General features: G+C 44.0%; 1 long non-coding RNA gene across 1 annotated transcript; it reads left to right on the top strand.

Moving 5' to 3' along the window:
• Positions 1–18775: 18775 nt before the first annotated feature.
• Positions 18776–22365, top strand: LOC128950089 (uncharacterized). The gene is made up of 3 exons (XR_008484317.1): positions 18776–18902; positions 20242–20367; positions 22342–22365. It is a non-coding gene; the product is annotated as an uncharacterized LOC128950089 (long non-coding RNA).
• The last annotated feature ends 2060 nt before the right edge of the window (positions 22366–24425 follow it).

The raw sequence follows: 24425 nt of genomic DNA, 5'->3' as shown, positions 1-24425 counted from the left end.
TTTAGCCACATGCTCATCCCTTTTCACCCTGCTGGGATTAGGTCTCCTGCTGCAGCAAGAGGGAGAGCGACTATGGAAATTCCAGCTGTCATTGAAACATGCTTCTCTACTGATGTACTTAACAGGAGCATGCCAGGTGGCTTGCAGTGCATTGAGCAGATTCATTTTCAAGAGTTCAGCTGAGGCCATCTATTGATTATATAGTAAATAGAACACTCAAACTTCTAAATTGGGATTGGAGAGCTTCTAGTTGCATGAAACACAGCAGTGATCCAGTGTAAATTCCCTCTGAAGATTCAGATTTGTTCAAATATGTTTAACTTGTAATACTGTAGTATTACACCATTGTATTAGCATGTTGTCAGATCAAGCATTGTTTGTTCACACAAAACCAGCATTAAGAGCACTCTGGGCTCTGCACTCTGGCTGATCTGAAAGCATCTGATTTGTGTGAAATGGCAGCTGCTGGGCAGATGTTGCTAAAGATGGAAACTCCACAGCAGCTTAATGTAGATATTACCAAATTCACTGCTATAGAGGTATGCTTGAACCCATATTTTCTAAGCATGTCACATCATAAGGTCCTTGTGCTTCCTCAGAATCTACACATATAGCCTTGCAAATTTTCCTTATCAGCTTTCTCATAGTTACTTTCTCTGTGACTATTTTCTATTAAACCTTTACTTGTGTTATTTACAGGCACGTCTGTGTTATTCCCAAGGAGTTTTTCATGTTGACTTCTTTATTTGTAGTAGTTCATATTTTTCTTTCATGGCTGGCTATAGGTTTTCCTGAAATGACATTCCAATTTTAACATTGCCATATAATGCCAGCGTTAAAATGTTTCTAAGAAAGAAATACAAAGTGATAATTTAAGCTACAGAAGGAGATTGAGCAATTTGTCACCGCTTGTTGAGAAGTGGCCTTTGCTGCCTGATGTCCAGCTCCTTTCTTGCTGGCCTTTCTTCTCTTGCTTTTGAACCTCTTTTTCATTTCTGAATTGATGTTTGGCTGCATCCCTTCTCCTGCCTTTTTCTGCTATTTTCTGTTCTCTCCTTAACTCCTTCCTTCTTTACAGACTTTACATATTTGTTCATGCACACACACACATACACACACACACACACACACAGAGAATTTAATAAACAGACAAATCTACTTCCAACAGACACCTACAGATCTACTTTTTTCTCTACGATTTCACAGTGTTGTATGGTCTATGGTTGGTCCATGACTAATTAAAATTATCATGACACCAAAGCAGCATGCACATGGTTATGCAATTATTTTTTATTTAGTTGCAGGTATTTGTTATTTCCTTTCTAAACCTTATGAGAGCACCTTCTGAGGGACTGTTTCTTTGAAAACTGTTGATGTCAGGGGACAGTGGATGAGTGGTGGTTATCTGTGCAGCTGCACTGCATCTTCTACAAATAATAGTGAGAATACTTAAATTAAAAATCTTCACTTTTATTAGGAAATTTGCCTTGGTCACATGAGAACTATCACGTGGTGACAAATTCTATTCAGCCCCTTTTCCTGGATTTTTAAGGCAGTTTGCAGGTAGAATGAACGTGATTTGTGTTGAACAGGTTGCCTCTTCTCTTGCTAGCTGTGTGCATTAAAGAGAAGAATGCTTTTGCCATTGACAGGTTACTCTTCTTACAAAATTACTGAAAATTTCCATGCCTGTTATTTAGAAACAGTTGCAATTAAGGAAATCCAATTATTTCAGTTCCCTGTGTTTTAGTTCCTCTTATTGCTGAAATTAGTTCCTCTGCTAGGATCTGCAAGCTTTTGCAACTTCTGTTTCACTCTTTATTCCCAATGTAGCCATTATGTCAGCATAAAAATCCTCCCAGTTTGCACAGTGCTTTTATATAGTTCTGAAACCCTGTGAGAAGATTTTTGTTCATGAACCTAAAACTTTACGGCTGTGTTTCTGAATTTTTATCTTCTTTTTTGTTGTGTCACTACTAAAAGAAAAAGCAAAGATGTGTAGAAAGGCTGCTCTTCCTCAAGTGCGAATTCAAGACACTTTCACTTTGCTTCTTCATGTTAAGTCAGATACGTGTTTCTGGAATTACTCATATTAATCATATAAAATCTGAAAGTATCTATAGCCAAGACTGTGATGAGGATACCCCAAATAACCATCCTCAGGAAAACCTGCCTCAGTCCATAATAAGTCACTCCCCTCCTCCTGAGCTTTCTTGGACGAAATATGTAGAAGTAAAATGGAATCTTGCTGACTGCACTTTTCCCCCAGCTTCTCAGAAATAGTTCCACTAGAAGGCAATGATTGCAGCAATTTAAAACCTCTATTTAGAGGATGCTGGAGGATTTGTTTGTTCTCCATGAGAATGTGCTTCAGGTTTCGCATGCAGAAGTGGAAGTAAAAGGTCACTCTGGCTCCCAGTCTGCTAATTGAGCAAATGCTGGGGAGACAGGCAAGTGTTTTGTGTTTTCTGGCTGTTTAACTGCCAAAAGAATAATCAGTCAAGTAAATACCACTAGAATTTTTTTTATCTTTCTTAGATTTGGGTTTGGTAGAGACTACATAAATGTGTCCAAAACCATACTTCAATTTAATCACCTATAAAACTGTATTCTATAAAAGAGGAGGAAGAAAACGCCATTACTTTCCTTAAATAGATTGAATTTCAGTAATAATCCTGAAAATTCCTTTACCTTTGATTTAACAAATGCAGGAAGGGCCTGGGCAGTCACTGAATCAGCTGTGCACTGGTAGAAGGAACTTGGTGCAGCAGCAGAGATGCAGTGCTCTAATTAAAAAGTCTCAGGCTATTGGAGTTTTCCATTATGAGAACAGAATGTTTGCCTGCCTCACAATTATGATGCTATCTTGACTTGCCTCATACATCACAGACATGTAGAAAATAATTATGGGGTAATTGAGAATGTCTTCTTTACAGCACTCTCTTTTAGGAAGCTGGGAAAAAATGTGCTGTCCATTTAAAGGCCCTAAAATTTGTTTCCAGTGTTCCTATATTGCATTCTGATACCAGACCTTTTTGTTGTTGTTGTTGTTATTTTCCCATGAGGAAAAAAAAAGGGGGGAAGAAAAAAACATCTGGGTTTCTCATCTTCTTAGTGGCGCAATTGTGTAGGAGCTTCTAAAACTTTTCTTATGCTACAAATTCTTCCAGTTTTCTGGGTGTAGGGCGTTGTAGCACTGCCTGTAATTCTTCTAAGCAGCCTATTCCAGGTTAGTTTCCATTTCAAAAGAACCTGCTCCGTTTGAAAGCACAGTTTCTTTTGCTTCTTTCTAAATATTTCATGGAGGTCACATTCCTAAATTAGGCAGGAAAGACTCCACAAAAAAAAAAGTTCTATCACAGTCAAAACTGTAGAAATTGTTTTCTCTGTTCAGTGGTATCTGGTCCTGTTCCTATTTAACATAAAGGCAAGAAGGTAATGCAGTTTCAGGAGAGCAGGAGAACTGAAGAACAGAGAACATATTTGATGATTGTTTTCAGGGCAATCACAGCACAGAACTGTCCTACTGCAGTAATTGGTGCAGGGTTATTGGCAATAACAGTGTGCATGTTGAGACAAACTCTAAAAACAAACATTCCTGAGGCAAGCACTGCTTTTGTGAAGCTCATTTCACAGTTCATTTCAGCTGACGTCACCTGTTTCATATCTCCTGTGTGGCTGTTTCTGAACAGAGCTGTATCTGAATGGCAGCCTTGGCCGTGGTCCTGTGCTCCCAGGATGTGTGTACATCCAGTCCCACCCCAATATAGAGGTTAGGTCCTAGTGCAGGATTTGTGGCAAGGTTATGATTTGAGAATAAATCTAATACTTTCAGTCTGAAACAACCTTGTCTGCATTTGCAAATTCACAAGGAAATTATAACTCTCTTATTTTTAAATGCGAAGACTTAATATCAATGTAAGTATTTTCTTGCATATTTTTTCATTTTTTTCTTTCTTGTTAAATATATACAACTTCTATTTTATCTGTTCTAAATTTTTTGTTTGGAAGAAACAATTTCCACTCGCTAGGGCTGAATTTTCATCATGTCGCAGACATCTTTTTATGAAAATCCTTTTCTTGGGATTTCTTCTTCCTGAGAAGCTGAGAGGCCAATCCACCCTATTCCTTTGGATTTCACCTTTGGCTAAACACGTTTCTCTTTGCTACATGGATGGTGTTTCTCCCCCTGGATGTCGTGTGGCTTTATCTTGGATGAGACAATTATTTCCACAGCATTGTTTTCTAAACTGGTTTTGCAAGAAAGAAGATGTGATCTTTTGTGCTGCTGAATGATGACAAATTTTTGTCTGCACACTTATTAGATGGCAATAAAATATTCTTTTTATGCCTATGAGAATTAATTTCCATAATGAAATGTCATTATTAATATTTTAAAGGAAGTTGTGTTGCTATGTTTATATAATGTGGTGTTTAATCACATAAGAATCTAAATCAGAGCTTTCTGATGTAACCCATTACATAAGAATAACTCTTGGGAGATTTCACAAAGAATCAGGAGTTAATTAATAATTAAATGAAGAGGAATAATGCTGGTATTATAAGTTTTTCCTTAGTTAATAGTAAAAAACATCCGAGATCATAAAAAAGAAAAAAATGCAACAAACTCCCAAAGTGAAAAATAAAAAATCTGCCTGTCAAAGTGAAATGTGGCCTAGTTACACTGTGGCATGGGCTTGATTTACTGGAATCCAGACAGTGTCTGTGAGTAACTGGAATTTTCCCAAAGAAATTCTTGAGTGTTTCATTTTTAGATCATTTGAATGCTTATGGGCACCCTATAAACCAAAATACGTGAAAAATGCTTCATGGGAAACAGCAGCACAGGCTTTCACACACCATCTTCACAACAGTGTCCATCTGGATTTAGTCAGAAGGAAAAGACAAGGGAAATGTTGTTCCTTGTCCTGCCAGAGGTAAGTTTCTGGGAACCTCTTGTTCCTTCTGCCTGTTTAATTTTTGCAATTAGTTTTATATTAGCACACACAATCTTAGTATAGTAACTCCTAACTCTAGGCAATAAGGTGATTTTTGTTTTCTTGATTTCTCACTCTATTTAATAAATTTTCTTGTTTTTCAATGGAAAAGCTTGCCTGTCAGGGATGACAGAACATGTGGGCTCCCTTTGTAGCAGAGAAGGGAGCATTAAACAAGGGCCTCCCTCACTTTTTCTTTGCCTCTCTATCCTGTTGGTCTCACCTTGCAGCTGATAATTTACAGGTTCTGGTTTTCTCATCTCTTGGGAAGTGTCTGTCATACCACGATGATAAATGGGGTGTTTAATCCTGAGAAAGTTAATTCTTACAGCTAGACCTTTTTACCAAATCCTTTCTGTATTACTGCAGGTCAGAACAAACGTCCTCAAACTTCTAAGAAGTGTCTTATACCTCTACAGTAAATGAGGACTGGCCAAGAACAACTGTCTGCCACTGAGGGGTTCAAGTGCATGGCCAACAGCATCATTTGTGCCTTTGTGCAGTCAAAGCAAATAAGTCCATTTCATTTCCTGAGAAATAATGTGTAAATTTATGGCTGTTTTAAAATGAATTGTCTTTCATAGAAATAAAACCAGCAAATGTATTGCTCCTCTGGATACAGCATCATTTTCCCTCTTAGTACAAGATGGATGCAGGGAAGTGAATGAGATATGACCTGCTAATGCATCCCTTAGTTTCCAGCAATGCCTTCAATGATAAGGATTTAGTCTTGCAAGCCATTGTAAAGCTGAGCAAAAAGTTTCAGTGAAAAAGGGGGAAAGAGAATAAATAATTCCTGTGTTTGGGAAAATTCGTAATGTGAGAATTTCTTTCAGGCACAATGTGACCAAAAGGTACCACGCAGAGCCAACCCCTCCATCTTCCCAGCCCAGTAGTGGTTCCCTCACGTCCCAGAGGCACTGACCCACTGTTCTATCTGAAAACTTCAAGCTGAAGTTATAGTCTGATAAAATGAGCATTCCTTTCCTTAGGGGTATGTATTTCCCCCTGCACTTCTCATCGCAGCCTGATCTGTTTAAACATCAAAAGTGCTTGTGTAAATATATACAATGAGGCTAAGTGATTAGAATAATCTAGTGCAAATTTCAAAGACTCTGAGGAGATCTGAGAAATCAACACTGTCATGAGTTTCATTTCCACAGCATGAATGGAAATAATATTAGTAAAATACAGTCTGTATTTTATCAAAGAAAAGCGGTGTTGAAATGCTAATAAGTGAGAGGATTGCTGGAAGGTGGGGAGAGGAACATGGCAGGTGTGGGGTAAGCCATTTCTCTAGCTGTAGATGTACTTTCTTTGTTCATAAATGCCTTAGAAATGTAATAACCTCTCTGTGAGCAATGAGGCATTATTTTCCATTAACTTTGCCACATACTTTTTTCATGCATCCTCATTCGTTTCCTGAGCCTGACTTGAACTCCACAGGCTGGCACTGCCCGGGGCATGGCCCTGGCCTCTCTTGGCAGCACCAGTGACAGCTACCACCAGGGCTGAAAATAAGAGCCATACAAAGATACCCCAGGGAAAGGAAGCCTTCTCGCAGGCAGCACCCAGCCTCAGCCATCCTCTGCCTAGAGGCAAGGATGCCTCCTCTTGGACAAAGGGGAACCTAGCAGGAAAGCAAAACACTCTGCTGTCCTAGGGTGATGTTGTGATGCTTGCATCCCCATTCATGTGTTCTGTTTATGCTGGATATCATGTTCTGTGCCTTTAAGACTGGCTCTGAAGAGTGAAAGTTTTGCTTGGGTTTTCTTATCAGCCTGATGGGACACAGAGACAGGGCAGTACATGGTGCGGCTTTTGGGTTTTTTGCTTTTTCTTTTCGCTTTGCTCTCTCTCTTGCTCTTGCTTCTGCTTTGTTTCTGCTTGCTTTTGCTTCTGCTCATTAGCTAGTTTAGCTAGTTTAGCTAAACAGTCCAAATTTTTTTCCTGAAATGTTCCTCCTTTCCCTTTTTTGGACCTACTCAATCCTGCTCCGGGCTGGGCCTGGCAAACACCGAGAGTTTGCACCCTGTGGCCTAGCAGGGCCTGCTCTGCGCAGCAGCTGCTCCAGAGCCGGAGGGACTGAGAACAGAGCGACCACCCCCAGGAGAGACTTTCTGAATTTGCCATCTTTTTCAGAGTGGTGTCATCTGGTATTGTTCATTCTGTGTGCTGGGGGTGCTGTGCCTGTTAAATAAACAGGTTCATTACACTTCTCTCTGAGGAATCCTCCCCAAAATGGTTGTGGGGAGGGCGCTGTGTGGGTTTGCTTTCTGGAGATTCTGTACCAAATCTGAGGACAGGCATTTTCATGAGAAAAAAAAAAAAAAGGTACATTTTTAGATCAATAAGAGGTGAACAGTTCAGAAATAAAAGCTTTTCCTTCAGAAACGCAAATCATTTGGATTGCTATCACATCTCCAGGGCTCTAATGATCTAAAGCACTGTCTTTTTTCCTGTCTGCAAAGCAGCCATAGCTTGACCTGTGAAGGACAATTTCATTTCAAGTGACCTTCGGAAGCAATAAAAATGAAAAGACAAAATGGAAAGGAATATTTATTTCTTCACTCATGGTACTATTTTTATTTGCATCACAGAGATCATAGACCAGTTCTGTGTGATGTTTCCATTCCAAATTGCAATGGCCCACTATAGCAAATCATAAAACAGCTACAAGTACAATTGAAGCCTTTGCAATTACCAGCAAAACAAGAGAAAAGGTACTTTTGTCTGGGAGACCTCTTTTTGCTGTGAAAATACAGTAATAAATTCGGGGGTTAAGGCTGTAAGGATCTAGAAATATGCATTCATTCACTGAGATGCTTTAAAAAGAGTACAAAGCTAAGCAAGTGAAAATGAAGTAGGTCTGATTTATACAGTAATACAGTAAAAAGGCTGTGCAGGAAAAAAAGCAAACAATCATTTTATGTATGTTTATGCACATTAACTTTCTAAGTGATTATACAGTCTCTAACATCTAGATTTTCATGGGGTTTTGTTATGCTTCAAAGGAATATAGCTACAAACAGACAAGTATAAGTTAAATTTCCTTCATTTCAATAACAGCAAATGCATATATTTTTCTTTCAGACACTGCCTCTTCTGTCACTAGTACTTATATTTTTGTCTACTTTTCTGCTGATAAAATTCCACTGCTGTCAACTATAGCAAACATTCATGCTTGCTAAATGTGTGAACAAGGAGGGAATAAGGGCCACACTAAACTAACAAAAATCAGTCCTCAAGGAATAAATGGGGTTTTAGCCTGCTCAAAGAAAAGGTAGGTGGAAGGGCCTTTCTACAACTCTTCCTTCATGCTCAAAGGTAATACATAGGTGCTGCCATTTAAATAAAAGCTTATTTTTTGCCTTCTTTTTTCCTTGTGTGCTGTCAGAAGAAATTATTTTGAAAACGCTAAAGCCGCTGACATTTTGGTGTTGTGAAAGAGTGAGAATGCAAGCTTGGAATTAGTGGGAGTGGATCCCTAAGTATGTGATCTATTAAATTATGTTGCAACCCTGAGAAATGAAGCATGGAGCATTTTCTTAAAATCAATATCCTACAGGGGTGAAAGCAATATTAGGATCTTCCAATGCAACAGCCCAGTAAGTACCTAGGCATAAATACAAAAAGGGACTGCCCTGAATAAGCACCAGTGCAGCTGACCACAGCCCAGGGCCTCTAATCCCAGCCTGGATGTCCAGACCAAGAGAAACCTCTCAGCCGCGTACATCTTTATAGCCAAAAGCTTTGCAAACATTAAAAGAAGTCGGTATGCTCCTGAAAAGAAAGTGAACTCAATCCTCAAATACTCTTTTCACCGTATTCTGTCTTCGGGTTCTGTGAGTGGCAGGTGAGACGAAACACATCTGAAGAACACAGGAGCTTCTCCATCATTCCCTCTGCATTTGGCACACCGGGATGATCTAAAAGCAGCAGCATTATGAAGCCACACCTGCCCAGCATAAGGGCTCTCTGCCCTCTGTCAGTTCCAGCAAAGACAGAATCACACAGTCACAGAATGGGTCACATTCGGGTCACAGCGGGTCATCCGGTCCCAGGGTCATCTCAGAGCACACGGCACAGCATTGCGTCCAGACAGTTCTGGAATATCTCCACTGAGGGAGACTCCTCACCCTGTCTGGGCAGCCTGTTCCAGTGCTCAGAGCTCAGCAAAGAAGTTTTTCTGGTGTTTCAGGTAGAACATCCTGCCCATCAGTTTTTCCCTTGCTCTGGGGCAGCAGATCCATCTCAGACACACCCGGAGCAGCTTCAACCCACCTGGCTCAGGCGCTACATCCTTCTGCGCTGCTTTGGGCTGGCTTTTACCACTGCCACAGCGACACCAGGCTCCTCGGCTGAGTTAAACCCACCCATGTGAACCACACTGACGCACTCCAGTTCGCACCTCTTGGGCACTACAGGAGTTAAGCTGAAATTAGCAGGACTCTGGTGTGACTGGCAATCATGTGCAGGAAGGAGAAGGGTCATGGTCTGTGTAATGTCACACACTTTAACTAACTCTGTCTTTCCAGCTCTGTCACACACTCTTTGAAGCAATGATTTTTAATTTTTCTTCTGGAAGTAAAACAGATGCTTTTAATAAGCAAACAGAGCCCCTGGGTGCTGCATCTTTTTTAACCAGATGACAGTGTCACCAGAAGCCATCTCTCAGTGTGATAACTTTTGCCTTATCTCTAAAGTAACACATTTGCCTGATCAATCAAATATAAAAAATATAATTTAAAGCAGCTGCACTTTGGATTTCTGAAATTCATCACATCTTTAGACTTACTGTTATCCCCTAAGCTGCAATATAATTTTAGTTAATAACCTCCTCCTTCACCTTACCTTCTCCTCCACTGCACAGCACAGCCCCATTTCATCCCTCGCCTTTAAAAGCAATTGATTTGATTTTTTTGGTGGCTGGGGAGGCAGGGGATGGGGGACAGGATGGCAGTGGGGAGAAGAAAAAGCTGAGTTTGTAGGGGAAACAGGATTGTTTTTCTGCCTTGCTTTTCTTTTTGCACATATAAATTTTAGGCAACAAGTAAACCTTGCCCATCTGTGACTCTGCAGAAGTAGGTTACACTGCCTAAAGCAATTGCAGTAACTCACTTGCCACTTTTATAGAACTCTCTGCTTTATTAGTTTTATGCTGATAACTTGACTTTCCAGGCATATAAAAGGCAGGTAATTGAAATCACATAGGCAGTTTAATACCTGAGCTATCATATAATCAGCTGGATGGATCTGAAACCAGATAAACACTGTGTGCATTCCTTCAGCTGGGCAATAGTTTATGTGTCACATAACTGAGTGCTCTCTGTGTAAAAAGGACAAGTGACAGAAGGACCTTTGCTCCTGACAGTGCAAGTTCTGAAATATTTAGAGCACTAATTTAAGACCATCTGGTCAGAAGCTGCTCCTATACTAATAAAGGCACAATGGGATACAAATGTTTGTAGTAGTGGCATTAGTAAAGCAGAAAATTTTACAAACTTTCTGGATCTTTGAAGTGTTCTAGAACTCGGATTTATTCATATGAAAAACTAGTGCTTTTGTGGCTTACGGGCACAGATGGAGAAAGAGCTTTCACCATTTCAGCCATGGTTAAATATTTCATGGTGGAGAAAAGGGGGCTCACAGGGGACCTTATCATTCTCTAAACACTCCCTCACAGGAGGTTGTGGCCAGCTGGGGTCACTCTCCTCTCCCAGGCAACAAGCAAAAGGACAAGAGGAAACGGCATCCAGCTGTGCCAGGAATGGTTCATCAGGCAGCCGTGCCAGGTTGGACATCGGGAAGAATTTCTTCACAGAAAGTGTTGTCAAACATTGAAAGGAGCTGCCCAGGGAGGTGGTGCAATCACCATTCACACATTGACACATTCACACCATTCACCATTCACTCGGCCGAAGAGCCGAGTGTGGCCGAAAACAGCCGACTTGAGCCGAAGAGCCGAGTGCAGCCGAAAACAGCCGAGTTTACCCGAAGAGCCCTGGTGGCCGAAAATAGCCGAGGGTAGCCGAAAACAGCCGAGTTTACCCGAAGAGCCGAGTGTAGCCGAAAACAGCCGAGTTTACCCGAAGAGCCGAGGGAGGCCGAAAACAGCCGACTTGAACCGAAGAGCCCTTGTGGCCGAAAATAGCTGAGTTTAGCCGAAAACAGCCGAGTTTACCCGAAGAGCCGATGATACCCGACTGGAACCGATAGCCGAGTGTAGCCGACTTGAGCCGCATTTAGACAATGTGCTGACTATGACCGAGTTTAGCCGAACCGTGCCGAGTTTGGCCGAAGAGCCGAACTGAAACGAGTTTAGACCAAGAGCCGAACCAAGCCGGATTCAGACGAGTTTAATGAAACAGAACCGAACGACGCCGCAGCGCTCTGCCTGCAGTGCGCCTGTGCAGACGGCAGGGATCGCTGTGCCTGCAGTGCGCCTGTGCAGACGCCAGGGATCGCTGTGCCTGCAGTGCGCCTGTGCAGACGGCAGGGATCGCTGTGCCTGCAGTGCGCCTGTGCAGGCGGCAGGGATCGCTGTATAAAGTAAGTAGAAAATATCAACTCTCTATAAGAAGGAATAAAAGCTCTATGTCACGTGCAGCAGTAGAAAATTTCAGGCTCCCAGGGAATAAATAGTTTTCTTTAAATCATTTTCGTTTTGCAGTTTTTTTTACTCCCAGGTAGCCTGAAAGTTACTACTGCTGCTTTTTTATTCTAAAGCTAGAAAGGAAAACCAAGATCAGAAATACAGGGAAAGAAAGAGAGAAAATGAAAAAAGAAAATAAGGAAAGGAGCTGAAAGGAAGAAAGAAGGAAGGACAGGAAGAGAGGAAGGAAGGAAGACAGACAAAACAAAAAAAAAACCCAGGAGGGCAAGGAGAAACCTAGGGGGAAATAAACACCCAAAAAAACCCAAAAAACAAAACAAACAAACAAACAAACAAACAAAAAAAAACCAGAAAAAAAACTCGAGATGGGCAAGAAAAAACCCCGGGGAAAAAAAAAAAAACCAAAACCAAAAAAAAACCCCAAAAAAACAACAACCAAGATGGGCAAGAAAAAGCCCAGAAAAAAGGGCAAGAAAAAAAAACAGAAAAAACCCCAAGATGGGCACGAAAAATCCCTCAAAATATATCAGAGAAAAAGCCCAAGATGGGCAAGAAATAGAGTCAGGAAAAAAAAAACAAAAAAACAAAAAACCAAGATGGGGAAGAAAAAATCCAGAAAAAAAAATGGCAAAGAAAAACCCAGGAAAAAAAATCAGAAAAAAACCCAAGGTGGGCAAGAAAAAAACAGGAAAAAAACCCCAAGATGGGCAAGAAAAAAACAGGAAAAAAACCCCAAGATGGGCAAGAAAAAAACAGGAAAAAACCACCAAGATGGGCAAGAAAAAAATAGAAAAAAACACCAAGATGGGCAAGAAGAAATGAAGAAAAAACCCCAAGAAATGCCAGAAAAAGTAAAGGAAAAGGGGAGTAAAAGCCCCAAGAAACAAGGCAAGAAAGAGAGGCAATAAAGGCCACAAAAAATTCAAGAAAAAACCCAAGAAATGCCAGAAAAAGGTACGAAAATGGTTCTGCCAGGTGCGATCAAGGTGAGCGGGTTCAGTTTCAGGTCCAGGAGATGAACAAGTGTCAGATTCGCTTGGGGCACTGCTGTGCAATGCAGCTGTGACAGGATTTATGTTTAAATATAGTTTAAATAAATTGGGGATTGTTTGGCTTTTATTGGGGTATAGGCTGGAGATTTAATAAAAAATATAAAAATAGAAATCCAGTTCTATCCTATATATGTCAATATCGATAAATATTTAATATATGTAAATATAAGTAAAAGAAATATATTGTGTACAAAGAATATATCTATTACTATATAAAAAGGTATTCTCTCCAATATATAATACCTATAAATATAATAAATGAAAATTACAAATGTAAATGTGAACAGAATTATGACAAACAGAATTATTTTTAAAATTTTAAATGTGTTTTAAATAAAGGGGTGTCTTTGCTTTTTATTTCGTTAGAGGCAGGGGTTTTATTTTAAAAAATATAAGTACTATAGAAATGTAAATCGACATACAGAAATATATAATAAATATATAGAGATATAAAGATATAATACCAAAATATGAATAGAAATAGGAATAGAAATCTATGTAAGTAACATGAAGAGATGCAATATATAATATAATTTTTAATATACAGTAATATAAATTCTAAATATAAATGCGAATATAAATATGAAAAATATATGATGGGGGCTCGGAGCAGCCCAGGTGTGAGTGTGAGGATGGTGGGGGCTCGGAGCAGCCCAGGTGTGAGTGTGAGGATGATGAGGGCCCGCTCCTGCCGGGGCGAGGCTGTTTTAGGGGGAGGCTTTGCCTCAGCTCCCTTTAGCGTGGAGCTGCTGAGTGGAGGGGTTTGTGGGGCGCTCCCGGCGCTGTCTCATGGAAGGACTGCGGGAGCTTCTCACAGGGTCGGGAGGAACGCCTGGATACGTGGAGCATCGCTTAAAGGAGGCGCCGAGGGACGAATCTTGGTGCCGGGGAGCAGCGGCTGAACAGGTGAGCCCGTGTGGGTTTGGAGCGGGGAATTTTCTCCTTCCCCTTTGCAATTTCATCTCGCCAGTCCCTCCCCGGATCCCCAGGAACAAAAATGGAGCTTATGAGGACAAAAGGGATTAAGGAGAAGGAAGCAGCTACTCTTCTTTTATTGTCTGCGTTTGAACTGAGGGGATCCCTCTTCACTTGGGGTTTTAAGGGTGATGATTGCAGGAAAAGCTGCCTTTTCCAGGCTGTTAGGGGTATCCCGGGGGTGACAGGGAATCCCTGCGTTCTATTTTAAGGGGAACGGGAAAAGTATTCCTGTGGTGTTATGGGTTTGATTTGAAGGCAGCCACCCCATTTTCATCACCCTCGGGTTTAAATGGAGGGGGCAGCCCTGGTGTCCCTCCTTTTCAAGGGTTTGAATGGAGGTCGAAATCGCCCTTTCCCATCAGTCGAAGGCTTTCATTTGAGGAGCGCCCCTTCTTTTCTGGTCTCGTAGGGGACGAAACTGAAGGGGAGAAGGCATTTCTTTGCCCTTGTTGAAGTGAGGTGAGCCCCCCGGCGTCAGTTTCGGGGTTCGATTGCGGGAAGCCGCAGCTCTGGCAGCGTTTGCAGGGCTGCAATGGGGCTGTGCTGCTGCATCGGAGGGCGCTGCTCGTGCCCGCGGCCCGGCCCGGAACGTTCCCGCTCGGGAGCGCCGCTGGCACGGCCCGGGCAGCTGCCGGGGCGCACGGGGGATTTGGCGCGGCCGGGCCGGCCGAGGGCGGCAGTGGCGGAGCCGCGCCGGTGCGAGCCGTGTGGAGCCGAGGGGAGCCGTGCCGGGCCGGCCGAGGGCGGCAGAGGCGGCGCGGGCGCTGCTGCGCCGGCCCGGGCGGTGCCGGCCCCTCCGTCCGCTCCGGGCGCGGGCTCGGGCGCCGCCGGTAGCCCCGGGCCCGGTGCCGGCCCCGGCGGGCAGGGGCAGCGGGCGGGGCTCCCCGGAACGGCGCCGGCCCCGCGTGCCGGAGGCGCCGCCGGAGGAGCCGCGCTCCGTCCGGGGCCGGCAGCGAGCGCGGCGTTCGGCCGCTCAAAGTTCGGCGGTGCCGTGGTTCGGAGGCGCTTTGAGGCATTGATTGCATCGTTGTGTTCGGTTTGCAGCGGGTGTACGCTAAGGGATACGGTGTTCTTCCTGAGTGGTACGGTTCTCGGTGCCGGTAGGGATGATAAAGGTTTGTTTTGGATTGAGTTTTGTAGTCGGATTTTGGTTGGTGTGGTTTTTTTTTTTTTTGTTTTTTTTTTTTTTTTTTTTTTTTGCCGGGGTATTGTGTTTTGAAAGGCGCGCAATGGTTTTTACGGGTCGTAGCGTGAAGCAGCGGCTCGGATTTTAATTCTGTTGCGGCGGCTTTTATTAGCGTGAGTGTGTAGTGTTTGTTTTGTGGGGCTTGAGGTAGCGTCGTGTCGTTCATAGCGGCGGGTTTTTAATCTCGATAATTGCATGTGTGTTTATCGTCTTCCAGGGCTTTTATTTATTCGGTTTGTTTGATTGGAGTGTATGTTTTATGGTTACGGGTAATTTGGGAGACATTGTTTATGGTTACGTTTGTCTTTAGGCTTTGTGTTTGCTTCGAGGTGGTATTTTTATTTTGATAGCTTGAGGCACTATGGGTTTATTCAGTTGGGAATAATTTTTTTGTGTCAGATTTAAGTTTACTTGCTTTTTGCGATTATTCTTGTTGTTGGTTTCCTTATTTTCTTTTTTTTTGTTGTTGTTGTTTTCTTTTAATGTATTTGAGTATTGTTTATCAGGGTTTTTTTTGGGAACATGGGTATTTATATGGTGGGTTTTTAAAGTATTTATTTATTTGGGTTGTTAATTTCTTAGTTCTTAGTGGTTGAATTTTTTTCCATTTCGTTAATTAGTTCGGTTTTTAAAGTTATTTTTACAGAGGATTGGTTATTCTTTGAGTTAGTGCAAAGGTAGAATTTTGTTTGTTTGTTTTTTTTTTTTTGTAGAAACGTTCAGGATCTGTGGCACTGTTTGGAGTTTAGTAAATTGGTTTGACATTTTTTTAGTACTTTTTGCAATTTGCTGTATGTGTTTCTATAGGGTTTTCTTTTATTTTGGTTCCATTTTCCTGTCGTGATGAGAATTGTTACCGAAAAGAGTTTTGTGTGGTTTTTTCGCTGGCAGTTGCTTGGCTGTTGGAGGTATCTTGACAGTTTTGGAACATATTGGTGGGAATTCGGTGCTGTTTGTTTTGTCATTTTATTTAGGAATTGGATTATAAATGTACAATTAGGACTATAACGATAATTAAACAAAACAAATATATGTATAGAAATAGGAATAAAAAACTTAAAATTTAAATATAGATCGAATATGTAAAAAAAATCCATGTTACATAAATCATTATATATTACCATATGATATAATATTTTTTAATACAGGGTATTATATATGTTTTTAGATATATAAAAGTATAGATTATAAATAGAAACGAAACCTCAATCAAAATATAAATATAGAAATGCATGACAAATATATGCAGACTTATATAAAGAAAATATTCATAAATATAGAAAAATAAAAATTGATACAATACATAATACAAGTAATACTGTATATGTTGTATTTTAATATAATACTATATATAAAAATGTTTTTAATTACAGTAAATCAATATGTTATCATATAATATTTAACACACTATAAACATACTTATGAACATAATAAATATAAATATTTTTATAAAAATAGTTAAACAAAGCAGATTTTTTATTTGCCAGTTGGCAGGGTTTTGACTATAAAAATTATAAATACAAACAATATAAAGGTGGAAATGTAAGTACAGAAATATGTCATAAATACTTACAGATATATTTAAAATTTAAAACTCTAAGAAAAAAATTAGTTGCAGCAGTAGATGTGGTAAATAATTTAAGTAATCATTTAATTATATTTTTCGAGTTTCATATATCTTGCCTATAAATATTAATATAATGCGTCAAAAGAAACAATAAATATAAATAGGAAAGTAATTTTACAAAGTATAAATAAAAATATTTCTATGTCGTTTAAAAGAAAGGAGGTTTTTGTATTTATTTGTTTAGAGATGGGTTTTTATCTGGAATAATAGAAGTGGTATATAAATATAAATTTAAGTATAGAAATATGCAGTCAATATATAAAGATATTTATGAAAACAGAAAAGATAAACAAATATCAATAATAGGAATAGACGTAATATACTATATCAATTGCTTAACACATCCATATCCGGTATAAATATGCATGTAAATGTAAATATGAAAAATAGAAATAGAAAATATATTTCAATATGGTTTTAAAGGAAGAGGGCTTGTTTGGTTCTTGTTGAGTAAGAGGCAGGCGTTTGGCATTTATTTTAGAGGCTTTTTGAGGGCATCGCAGCTGGTTTTCTGCCCGCCTTCCCCGCCCGCCACAGAGCGCGGCAGCAGCCGAGGGGCGGCGGCCATGACGCGTCTCTGCCGCGGCGCAGGCGCGATCGCGACCTCGGGAGCGGCTCGGCCGGGACGTGCTTGGCCTTGACCCTTTCTCGAGATGGCGGCAACGAGGGCGGGAGAAAGGAGCTGCGCGGTCCGTGCCCCAGACTGGCTGTTGGGCACCCCGAGGCCGCAGCGGGATTTTCCGTGAGGTACGCAGTGCCGAGCACGCGGGCTGTGGGCTCAGCGGTGCCGTGGGCGGGCGGGTGTTGGGCGGGCGCCAACAGGCCGTGGCAGAGACGCCTCACTCTGCCGAGGAGGTGCAGCCATCGCCGTCTCGGGAGTGGCTCGGGTGACCTTCCCAAGACGGCGACAAAGAGGGCCGGGAACTCGAGGCTCGCGGTCAGCTTGCGGCGCTGCCCGCACGGCGCCCCAATGGCGGCGCCGCCCCGGCGGGGTTTTCCGCGGTGTTTCCGGTGCGGGGCTCCCGGGCTGTGGGCTCGGGGGGGCTGGCGGGTTCGGGGGGGCCGCTGACGGGCATTGGCGGGGGCGCTTCTCTTGGCCGAGGTACTCGTGGTACGTGCTATGCTGCTGGAGAGGGGTTTTGTACTGGAAAAGCGCATTTTATTTGTCCGAATGAAAATAAGCTGCCCAGTATGGCCAAGCAGACAGCAGTAAGACACTTGCTTTGGTAGAGAATTTAGTGCTTCAAAGTAGGAGGTTTATTTCATTTTAGCGTGGATGACTTAATAGTCGTGACAATGTCAACATTATAGCCAACGTTATCAGACAGATGTGGAGGAAAAAAATACACTGATATTCCTGTGCTGGCACACATCTGTAGCTGGGAAACAGCAGAGGAGCTGCAGTGTACAGCTGTTAGCAGAAAATTGGGGAAGAACTGCTCTGGTGAATTTGGGGTTCAGGTTGAGGATTCATCAGTGGTGCTGTTAACACAGTCAGAATGGCTCAGTGACTCTGTGCCAGGCTGGTGTGGCCTCAAAGGCTGCCCCTGCTGCTGGCAGAGTGTGTGAAGCGTCTGCTGAGCGGGCAGTGGCATCCCCCCGAACACCTTCTCACAGCAGGGACGGAGATGGAGCCAGCCCAGCGCGTGGAAATGGATCTCTCCAGCTGAATGCTCAGGTGAAGCGAGCAGAGAACGTGCCCAGCATGAACCAGGTGAGCTGCATGTCTCCAGGGTAATGATTCTTGCACCTTCAGAGCCACAGTATCGCTGAGCTTTTTTTTTCCCCAGGCTTTCAATCACCTCTCAAAGAGATGAATGCTCCCCTTGGAGGCTGCTGTGCCCTGTGCCCTGGGGAGCCTGGCAGGTGGCCCCGTTGGTGAGAGGAGGGCAGCTGCAGGCAGGCAGCTCCCAGGAAAACACGGGAGTTTCAGTGGTTTCTGATGCCTGAGGAACGGGGAGATGGCGTGAGCTGAGCAGGAGTTAAGCATGGTCGTACAGAGGCCTGGCTGTTATGATTTAAGATTGCTTATTGAATATCTGTAGTTTCTATAGATATTTGTATATCTGTCCAAGTAGGATATAGAGCCTTGTGCAGGAGAAAAAGAACTCTTGATGTAAGATATGACCTGGGGGAGGCATCATGCCAGGCTATCCCTTCCAGATTTGGACGGCTTCAGTGTCTTGTGTGGCATGATGGGAAGTTTTGAAAATTAAGATTTCCTCTTTGGTGCAGGTCGGATGGGTGACGCCTGGCAGCTCGTGCACTGCCACTGTGCTAACCCGTGTGCCTCTCCTTCCCTCCCTGCTCCACAGGCAGCGCAACACGGGAGCAGCAGGGAGAGCTGGCTTTGTCCTGGAGGATCCAGGAGCTCGCGGTGGATATCTGAGCCTGCAGCTCCAGGCTGCCGCAGGACGCAAGGGCTGCACACACCCAGAGCGTACAGGTACTGTCACAAACGTGGGCTGTCGTGGCTGAGCCCTCAGGAGCTGGCGGTGCCAGCTGGGAGAAGAACAGTAGCTTCCAGCCTTTTCTTTTGTCTGCGTTTCCCGTGTTCAGTCAGTCTGATTACTTCTGGGCATTTGCCCAGCAGGGTGTGAAATGCTTCAGGGGCTAAAGGGGGAAAAAAAGGGAAACACAAACTATAATCCAAATCTCAGGAGGGAGAAGACATCTGTCAGGACAAACTCTTAAGAGAAATGGGATGAAGAATACTTGTTTACTCAGTCTTTGGTATCTGTAGCTAGTTCAAAGAGGTCTCCCAGTCCTTCCCATTAGCAGAGCAAAGGAAGAACAGCAAAGCCCTCAGGCTAAGCCATTAAAAGCAGCAGCAGCAGCAGCAGCTTTGTGTGCTGGAGTGTGGCAGGCATTCCTAGGTTTGCTTTTTGGTTTTGCATCTAGCACTGGTAGAGGAAAGTTCTTTGCAAGGTGATAGTTCCAGCCTTGTATTGAAATGTGAGCAAAGAGGAACTTTGTCAGTTGGATTGGGGTTTATTCACAGCACTTGTAAACAGAGTTAACATTCAGATAACATGTGCAGGGAGTGTGTGCTCTGGGTTAGCACAAGTGACAAAGGAAGTGGGACAGGGACAGGGCACTTTTCCCTTCAAGGTACTGTCTTTCTCTGGAAGAATGATGTGAGAGCAGAAAAGTTGCAATGGCATTGCAGTTCCCTGCACAGAATATACCCAGGGAGGTGAAGCACAGCCCAGTGGTGCCATTCACCTGCGCCCCAACGGGGAGCATCAGTGAAGTGAGGAGGACTGAGGAGCTCTCCCCTTGAGCAATCACAACAGTCATGTCAACGAGTGTCACCCTTTTCCAGACCACTGGCATGTGCTTGGGGACAATAACCTGTGTTTTTTACAGCCAGGTCTTCTGAGCCGCTGCTCACTGCTCACAGTGAAAAGAAACTTGTCTACAGGCACTCTGCAAAATTGCCACCTCAGATGCCACTGAAGCACAGCTTTGGCTTTCAGGCATCTCCCCTGCAAGCTGTCCCTTGCGGCGTTTCCGCACTGGATTCATTGTAAATTCATTCCTCCCGTTTTTTATTTGTAATTTCCAAAGAATATCAGTCGACTTTTACAGCCTCTTCAGGGCTCCCCAAGCTTCATACCACACCTAAATGCTCGTTTTCACTGCCTGAAGGGCTTCTCTCACCTGAGTGATTCTATGAATTTGGCCTGTACTTCAGCTTAAGGGGAAAGCTGTACATTGATTGCATTTTGGAGAAAAAGATTTGACCGTCCAGCTGTAAATTTATCTTGTGTTTTGCCTTCCAGGTTCGCTCGTGTTGTAATTTGCAAATGGCACGGCAAATGCCACGAGAGCAGCTGGTGAAGGTGGCTCAGAAGCAATGACAAGAATGTGCTGCAAAGTTGGGTCCAGCAGTCCAGCTTCCCGACACGGTAGGGCAGGCACACCTTTTGATAAAGCATCAAACGCTGTAGTTTTTATTCTTGGTGTTTGTCTGTGCTCCCATTCTGATCACCCCTTGAAGTATTATTTTTCAAAATGATATCTAGGAGAGAAATCATGTTTTTTCAGGGGGAGCCATAATTTTCATCTGTTCCAAATGCACCAGGTGTGTTTTAAGGCCTGCACACACAGCAAGAGCTGCAGAGCTTGTTGTGCAGTTTCCTGCAGCACTGATTTATTCTGTATTCCAGTAACCATGCCCTGGGCTGCCAGCCAGGCTCAAGGCCAGGAGCGGGAGGAGCAGACCCGAGAGGTGCTTTGGGTGGAGCCCAGCCAGGTTTCAGGCAGCCCGCAGAGTCTGCCCTTGCAGTCCACACCGGTCTGCTGTTGCCATCTGCTGGAAAAATCCCTAATGGATATTTCCAAAGGTGGGGAGGAGCATCCGCTCCTGTCACGGACCTGCTGGGGGCTCTTTGCCCTCTGGCTCCGTGCGCTCTGCCCAAGAACAGCGTGTGCAGCAGGCTGTCACCGCTCTCTGCAGGGCGAAGCACCTTCAGCCAAGGTCAGTGCAAGAGCAAAACAATCCTGCCAGCAAAGCCTGCTACTAGAGAGGCAAACAATGATCCTTCCAAAGGAATTCATCCTTCTTCTCCCTTACAACTCTCCTGTGTCATCGCACCGCAGAATGGTTTGGGGTGGAAGAGATCTTGAAAACGACCTAGTTCCACCCCTGTCCTGGGCAGGCTCACCTTCCTCTGGGCCAGGGTGCTGTGCTGCCGCAGATCAGGTGGCAGATCTGTGGAAATTGTAATGATATTATTAAGGCGTGTCTCTTATTGCCTTGCCATTCGTGAATCCCGAGGCTGTCTTGTCCTAGTTTAGCTTTCTGATGTGGAGGAGCAGAACTGCCAACTGATATGGAATTTGGTGCTCTCTGTGGAGTGACATCCTGTAAAATTTCTGTCCCAGGAATGCTGTCACGATGGCTCTGCTCCATAAAGAATGACACGGCCTGATTGTCAGCTCTGCTCCATAAAGAATGACACGGCCTGATTGTCAGCAATTTTTGCTGCTGCAATAGTGGATAAATGCTAAAATTTGAACACTGCTTATTATTTCAAAAGAGAATATTTTAAAACTGGAAGTGATAGCTGAAATTACGCCTGAAAGGTATCAAGAGCAAATACATAGAATATTTCTCCCTGTTTGTAGATATACTTTTCATTTAAAATTATGCTGATGGGGATATGCTTTTATGTATTTAGTGACTTTACAGATTTATTCCCCGAGTTTTTTGAGTTCATAGAGTCATGGAATAATTCAGGTTGGAAGGGGCTCTAAAGATCACCTCATTCCAAGCCTGCTGCCGTGGGCAGGGACACGGTTCCATGGACCAGGTTGCTCTGAGCCTGATCCCAGAGCACCAATGGGCCTTGGAACACTTCCAGGGATGGGGCAGCCCCAGCGTGTGTGAGCAACCTGTGCCAGCCAGGTGCCAGAGGAGGAAGAAAGCCCTTCCCAGCTGGAGCAGAGGCTGCTGCAGCTTGGCGCAGCCTCGTGTCACCGAGCGTGTGAGACAGAAGGGCCCTTCCCGTGGAGGGAGAACGGCACTGAAAGATATTTTTTGGGAGAAGCGGAGCAATGGAACGCCAAAGCAGCCTTCAGTTCTTGCAGCAGAGTTGGGAACAACTGGAAGCAGGAGCAGAGCTGGCCTGGTGCCTGGCAGCTCTGCAGGCAGTGGGGATGGAGAAGGTGCAGTTGTCTGTCTTCTTGGCTGAGTCTTGAAAAATGAGGCACTTTTCTGTAGGTCCTTTTCAAGCATTACGTGGCAGTTCCCCCTAGAAGTCCAAAGGCAGCTGTTTTCTTAGCAGGAGGAAGTCAGGAAGAGGCAAAGCAGGCAAAGACATCAGATAAGTCTGGATAAAAATCTTGGCTAACCTGTTTTTTCCCCCTCCTCCAAACAGGCAATTCTGAAGCACTGAGCAGAGATCTGCCCCCGGGAGGCAGAGCAGAGCCGATCTGTGAGAGCTGACACGGGAGCTGTGGTGAGGACAGCTGCTCCCCTGCCTCGGTGTGGGACCTGCTGAGCTGCCGTTCCTGTGCTGGGAGTGTTTCTCCTCTCATGCAGGCAAGCCAGAGAGCTCCGGGGAAGGAGCAGGTAAGGTTGAAGTGCCGAGATCTCCCCGGTAAGAAGTGACGTGACAAAAGGAAATGGCCTCAAGTTGCAGCAGGGAAGGCTCAGATTGGCTTTGAGGACCAATTTGTTCACTGAAAGGGTGGTCAGGCGTAGGAGCGGGCTGCCCAGGGCAGTCCCCATTGCTGGAGACATTTGAAGCATGGCAAGATGTGGTGTTTAGGGACCTGATTTGGGTGGGGGCTTGGCAGTGCTGGGGCAGCAGCTGGGCTCGATGGCCTTAGCAGGCTTTTGCAGCCTAAAGGACGCTATGGTTCTGGAAAGCCTCGACCCCTCTGGCTCCGACACAGCACCTGGATGCTGACGGAAGGAGGCTGGTCATGGAGCCTGGAGGTGCCTGTGCCACAGGGAGGGAGAGGACAAGGCAGTGTCACCTGCAGGGAGGGTCTCGTCCCCAGAGAGCGGCCAGTGACTCCATCCGTGCCCGGGGCTCTGGGTGCACCCTCGGGGTGGACACCTGCCCTCAGGTTTCCCTCTGGGCACCCGGGGAGGGAACCGGGTCCATCCGTGTGGCAGCTCCAGGGCCTGCAGGCTCTGGGGCCCTGCAGCCGTGCGCCCTGTCACAGGGCGGCAGGGACGTGACACTGCCCGGCCGCGCCGCTGGCCTGGGATCCTTGCTGCTTTCCTCCCGATCCCACATGGCTGTAGCAGCAATCTTGTGTCTTTTCTTTAAAAGTGTCCTTGGGAGAGTTCAAAGAGAGGGTAATTAGTTATGTCAAAGCCTACAGATTTGACCTGTTGGCACTCAAGAGAAAAGACAAGAACCTGCTTTGCATCCTTGTGCCTGGAAGTCATTGTGACCCAGGGAAGTGAGGAAGGGGCTGGTCGAGGTCACTTGAGGCTCTGAGATGGAGGTGAGTTTGCATTCCAGTTGATTGGAATGGAGGCTCATCAGAAGTTTCCTCGGCTATCCAAGGCACAGAGCCCTGGAGCCAGGTGAGCCTGAGCTGCTGCATGCTTGCTGTGAGCTTTGGGGTGAGGGTGCATCGTTGCAGGCCTGGGATGGATTGAAATGCGCTGAGGAAAGTGGAGGGAGGGAGGGAAATGCTCTGTTAACTTGTGCCAATTCTTCTGTCAGACTCATCACGGCGGGACAGCGTGAAGACTGAAAGTGTGAGAAGATGTGGAGGGGAACAGAGAATCTGACGGGAGCAGCGAACGCACGAGTGCACGAATTTTGCTTTTTGCTTGGATGTAAACTCAGGAGTTGAAAGGAATTTGGGAGTGAGAAGGGACATTTCAGAAGGAGAAGAAGAAAAAGAGGTTGTTGTTGTTGTTACAGTCCTGGCAAAATCTTTTGTTCCAGCTTATAAAAGAAGTTAGTTTAAGAAATAAAAAGAAAAAAATGTAGTGTTTTTTTTTTACTTGACTATTATATTCATTGGTGGTATATGGTGTGTTGTTTTATTTCTTGGTATTATTAACTCTGTGTAAATTGTTTTTTGAGTGAAGCTGACTTTCTGGATGGGTTGGTTTGTATTTGAGGCAGGATTAATTTCAATGGGATTCTTTCATAGATTTCTGATCGGTTTTACTGGGATTTTTGTTTTTTGTTTTTGTTTGTGTTTGCTGTATGTATAAACATAGAGCTTTGGTAGGGCCAGCTGGGCTGCTGGAGTTTTGGGTGTGAATTTATGAGATGGCTTTTGTTAAATGCAGTTTTTAATTTTTGAAAGGTTTTTCAATGTAGTGGTTTTAAGGTGGTTTTTAAGAATTCATTGTATTGTTTTCTGTTGTTTGTAGTTGGTGTATGATAAGGGATGTGGTGTGACTTCTTGAACGCTATGGTTTTAGTGTTCCTAAGTTCTGATTTCTTTCTGGTTCGATAATTTTTTTTATTTTTTGGGACAGGGG

This window comes from Melozone crissalis, unplaced genomic scaffold (genome assembly GCF_028551555.1).
Source record: "Melozone crissalis strain CALT ecotype California unplaced genomic scaffold, PUWL_Pcris_2 ptg000420l_1, whole genome shotgun sequence".
In the NCBI taxonomy this organism is placed as follows: Eukaryota; Metazoa; Chordata; class Aves; order Passeriformes; family Passerellidae; genus Melozone; species Melozone crissalis.
The sequence above is the reverse complement of the archived record's forward strand: the minus strand, read 5'-3'. Positions and strand labels throughout refer to the sequence as shown.